The following is a 6,000-nucleotide window of genomic DNA, read 5'->3' on the forward strand; positions in this document are numbered from 1 at the left end:
TGCAAATTCTATGCCGGTTTTATATTTGTTGATTTCTCTAATATTGAGGATACTATCATTTTACATAAAGTGTATCTCTGTGAGATAAAAGTACCATAAATATCATAAGCCACTATACTCGGCTCCAATGGTTTAGAGAGCCAACTTTCTATTTTTAACACGTTTAACGTTTAATTTCCATAATAAAACGATTAAATAACACAACTAACTAATTTATCGTTTGGCATCCCTCTCAAGTGAAAGTATATGTAGCCCTTTATATGTAATCCTAAGAAGAGAAGCTCGATATATTACCTTGTAGCACTCGCCAGGTGCGCCAAATAGACACAAGCTGTGGTGAACGGTCTGGGGTAATATTGACTCTTGCCCACATAAGAACTGCTTTATTGCCATCTGAGAGACAAGTTGGGTTGTACCTCATATATCACTCGAGTTTGCCTCGGTTGTGTCCATTTTATTTACACTCTGTTTTAAAATGTATGTTTTATCTTCCCTGCTTACGTTTTTGTTTGTATGAGTTTGCATACCTATCGATAACCAAAACGGATGGACATCTTTTATGTGAGTGAGAAATGTTTAACAAACATTCGTTTTGAGTTTAGAAGAAGCAATCCATGTAGTTTAAAATTTGTAATTGCCGATAGAAGATTTGAAAAAATAATACAATTTCGAAAATTTACCATGATAAAATGTTACAATAAATTTTTACACTAAATTTGAAGGATTTAAATGTTCATTATACTTCAGATTAAAAAAGCCCTAAGGCATTACAAAAAAAATTTTATGTGAACTCCTGTGCGATAGCATTGCTTGGATTAACTCTCTCGGGTTGAGAGGCAATTTATTCCAAAATTTGTTTATTTTTTTAATACCTCAGGTCTTTTTAGCTGAAGAAGAGGATGGTTTCTAATCCTCGAAACTTTTGAAGTACCTTGTGCACTTTTTGTCGCTTTTTATAGCGATGGCAAATAAAAAAACATTTTAGATTTTAGATAAATCTTAAATCCCGTACACATGATATCTAACTCATGTTGACATATATGGGTTAGCAGGATAAGGGGTAAGCTTCGAGTCAGCCATAATAAAACAAGGAAAGAAATATTTACACTTGTGAATAATTTATTTTACTTTTACATGCACAGAAAGTTCTAACTCCGCACTTAAAATCGTTTCTATGGTAACTCTTCAAATTTAATTCAACAAAATTCAACTTATTTCTACAGCTAACACACAGTACACAAATTACATCAATCAAGTCTCACACAATTACATGATGTACTGAGCTCTTGGAGCTGCACACATGACAAATTGTAAGTGCCACCATTGTGATGTACGCACCACGGGGGTAAGTTAGTAGCTTTCGTTCAAGGTGCATGTTTTTAAATTAATAAACAGTAAAACACTTCATAATTTATTTATACCCAAGGTTTGCATGCTGACTCCAAAGTTTAATGAACTATTTGGCTGAATAAATCAAATATTACTGGTGTGAGGATTTGATTTATAAGGATTGATATTGGTGTAAGGTGTAAGGATCTATATTCAACCCGATATGGATCACATTCGTACGACGTAACACGTATAGTTACCCCAAGACAGTTTACTTCTACCTTAGGATTGTCAGTAGATCCTTCATTGGGTATCGCAAAAGTTCATTAGGCACATCATTTACCATACATTTCTTGATATTGAGATAAAGATTTGCTCGATAGGTTCGGTTAAATTGCAGAGGATGATCGTGAAGGTTAAACACTCTTGACGTTGAAATGGTGTTACATCCATGAGCGTGAGGGAGAAACTTCCACCTGACCACTTTGACAGCAAGAGGCTGAGAGCTACGCTCCCCTACTACTCTAAAGTGAAACTGCATGATTTTTGGTATGACTTTAACAATAAAATTTGTTATAAAAATTATCGAAATATAACTTTTAATATAGAATCTAATAAAAAAGTTTCTTCATGCTTAGTATTGGTAGAATGGTGTTGGTTTGTTTGAGTGTACTGTATTGCCGATTGAATCTAGTAATATCCTCTAACAATAGCCCTATCTTGAAACATATTTTAATTCACATCCTACCCTTACTTGGTGAATCTCCAATTAGTACTTTGCGTGGTAGAATTTAACCACAAACTTAATCCCTTCCTGAAAATCCTCGTAAGTACTCTAGAAGTAACGATAAGGTTCGTATATCACTAAATATAACAGGATAGGAGTACCCCACACCAAATGTCGCGTAATAAATAGGCTTTACACAGGTTGCTTGAACATCTTATAGCTCATTATTCACTATTCAGTTTTGAAGATTTATGCAAAATTAAAAGTTTACAGATAAAAGCTGTCTCTAGATAAATTGCCACCTGGTAAATAAATTCACCTAGATAAATTCACATTTGTGTTGATTAATTAATTAAATTTTTTTATAGCGGTGTCCAAATTATAAAATTTTCAGCCAGCTAGAGAGGGCTAGAGAGCCAAAAGATTTTCACCAATGTATAACATTTATTTTCCACTCTATTATATTTTATTTTATACGAATATCAATTTAATATATTGTTCATCCTAATATTAACGAAGTACTAAGTTTTTTTTTAAATTTATTTATTCAGCTATTTTATGGTTGTTCATAAAACCGATATACAAATATTGGCTAACACTTTACCAAATCCTGTAAACTGACATACACCATCAGCAAACTTAGCGTTTCGCATATAAAAATTACGCTTTATGCAAACTTTCAAGTCTATGTGTTCAGTTTGTTTTCGAGATATCGTGTGGACAGGCAGACGGAAATAGAATTCTTTCATCCTTTCAAGTGATAAACTCACAAAATATAATGTATTTTCATCTTCTTTCCACAAGTGAAAAAACTAAATAAATCAACCACTTTTGTAGCTGAGAAGAAGAAGCAGTCACGTTAATTTAAAAATGGTTGGTAATTGCTACTATAACCTAAAATTCATTTATTACATACTCGTATGAATACAGATCTCGAACTATAGCTAGTTTTATAGGAGGACTGATTAATAATAGTTTGTTTTTCCCTTTTCAGGGAAGAGCCAGCTATTATTCGGAGTACTGTATATCTAACTACTGTTGAATTTATGCTGGTAGAGTAAGTATCTCCTATAGTATGTATAAACAAATATTCAATACGCCATTTAATTTAAAACACAATGTTGTTGTTATTTAAAAGTAAATTTCACGCAGTACATTCATTTTAATTCTTAATTCCAAGGATTATAAAATAAATATAGCCGATTCTGATTTCTTCCTAATTTAACATTTTACTAAAAAATTCAAGTATCTAATGTTTATGTTACAGCACAAAAAAGTAGTCATTTTGAAACTATTTGGTGTGGTTTTTTATATTAATCCTGTTGCTTTTAATGAGAAGGAAAAAGCAAGACGGATGAAATTAGTGCAGACGAATATTATCAAAAAGGTAAGAAGAAAGATTCTAATAAAAGAAAAGGTGAAACATCCAATAAGAAGGATAACAAGAAGACTCGAACGTCTGATGATACGAAAGGTAAAAAAGATAACAATTCAACAGATGAGGACGACGAAGGAAGAAAAAATGTATCCTCCGTAGACTACTGGAAATTATAAATTTAACAAAGACCATTCATCTGGATGATTCTGCCATAACAATTTAGGTCACACATAAACAATGGTGTTGCTCAACTTGTTTAAGATAGTTTAATGATACTATGTTCTGCCCAAAATATAAGTGATTTCTTACACTTAATTTGTAGATTAAAACCTCAGAAACAGATTTCTTTTCCATAAAAATTTTTATATATATATATATATATCTAAAATTCGATCATGTAGAGACGTTTGAAGGTGGAAAATACACTCTTGGTGTAGTTGTAGACAATATAAAGTAAAATCTCTGAAATATCTTCCTGGGAAGTTGTTTTTTTTACTATTAACACAATGCACTCTGTAATATAAATGTGGGAGAAAGTAAAGTTAGAAAATCATAAATACAATACTGTGATAGTGTTTTAAGTTTACCAGGAAAGTTATTTCTCCTTCCGAACCGTTAAACCTACTCAGTCGTGGTTTATTTTACGCAGGTGGAAATGCTGCTACCAACTCTCCAGTGGAGTCTCTCCAGATCTCATACACATTTATGAGATTGTTGTTTCGTAAAACATTTATTCTGGTGGTTCACGTAAAAAACAAATAATTGGGAATTTATTGAAAAATGACTCTTCATAGTGACTAACTTTAAATCTGTTTCCAAACATATTAGCACAAATATTTGACTAAAATATTGAAAATGAAATACATTTACCTCAGTCTAGAAAATTGACTTTTTAGTCCATAAAAAAGCTCGCAATAAGCATGTGTGTCAAAAGATCATATTTCATATTTTGAAACGTAGTGTTACTGAAGTTTCATCATTGAACGATGGAAAATACCCGGGAAATCATGTATTAAACACGTACACTAGACTCATGTAGCTTGTCATTTCTAGTGTTTCGATAGTTAATACTAGATAGTCAAATGAGTGTATGTAAATCAGCCATATCATAAAATCGTAGTACATGTTAAAATTGTTTATTAACCATATTTTACTATGTATATCGCTTCTGTATGATTTCCAACTATAGAATGTTTTTATTTTTAATTTATATAGAGATAAAGTTGTACTGCATCTATGTCGTAAATAATACTTTGTTGTTGTTTGATTTGTTATAAGGTTTAAGTTTTTCTTTAAAAAGGTTGACTAGCATCCATTACTATGTTTAAGAAACACGAGCAATAATACATTTTATGCTCTCTAGTTGTGCCCGTAAGTATGTAAAATGGTCTAATGTACAATATCCAAGACAGTTTTATTTTAATTATTAATACCAACCGTTATTTGCCAACCGTGTAAATTTAGCTATGCAGATGATGTGGTTGCTTGTATCATATCAATGAAATTGCTCTATACTATAAGGTGCGGTGGTAGTTCTATTACTTGTGTAACTACCGTAGTTAGCGTCTTTATAGAACACGTAAGTGTATTTAATGTCTACTCTATGTAATACAGATATTTGTAATGCATTTTCTTACAAACGTAATAGACAACGCAGAATCGTCTGTCCCAAGGGTATCTGAATTACAATAAGAGAAATACCCCGAGATACAAGGCAAGCGGTGTGCAAGGTCAGAAATATTTCTATAGCTCAGCTCTTTGTGGAGATGCTGCCAGTTTGTCGACCAATCGCGCCATCTGCAGGATAAATATGCTCCTGATTGTTTTCTGATGCTGATCCCTTGTAGCCAACAACGCAGCTGTGTTATATTGATGCATGTGGTGGCCACATTGTGACCATATACCACTAGACTAGGAACGTGTTTGTATACACTCTCAGAACCAAGGCTATAAGATAAGCTAGTTTATAAAATAGATTTTATGTTGAAAATTGAATAATAATAATTGTGAAAAATAAACACTATGTAGACTGCTCATTCTTTTTCCTTAATAAATGTCTTTGCCGCCTATGGTTTTTACATTTCGCATTAACTATTATAATTTTTCAATATAGAGAATATTATTGAATCACTTAATTGCTGATCTCCATATGCACACATTTTCAAAGAGATGTTAAATAATACTTAATCTATTTTAATTATAGATTTGTTCGTGGGACTACTAGAAAGTATTAAAATAAAACAATTAATAGTAAGTCTTTAGTAGTTTTAAATACATTTAGCAATATTCTAGTTTAATTAAACAAATTATAATTAGGCTCGGCTCGACCAGTGGGGCTGCTTGGCTCGACCAGTGGGGCTGCTCGGCTCGACCAGTGGGGCTGCTATTAGAAAGATATTTAATTTAAACCGTTAATCTCTCTTATGTGCAATTATTTCCTTCACGTGTACAATCTTCAAAATAAACACAATACATTTTAATATGACCCAGGTTGTTATAGCCCTACTGGTTAGTTTACGGTTAGCTTTCAAACTCGAGTAGCTAACCTTTTTGACCCGAGTTCAGG

This window comes from Homalodisca vitripennis, chromosome 6 (genome assembly GCF_021130785.1).
Source record: "Homalodisca vitripennis isolate AUS2020 chromosome 6, UT_GWSS_2.1, whole genome shotgun sequence".
Lineage (NCBI taxonomy): Eukaryota > Metazoa > Arthropoda > Insecta > Hemiptera > Cicadellidae > Homalodisca > Homalodisca vitripennis.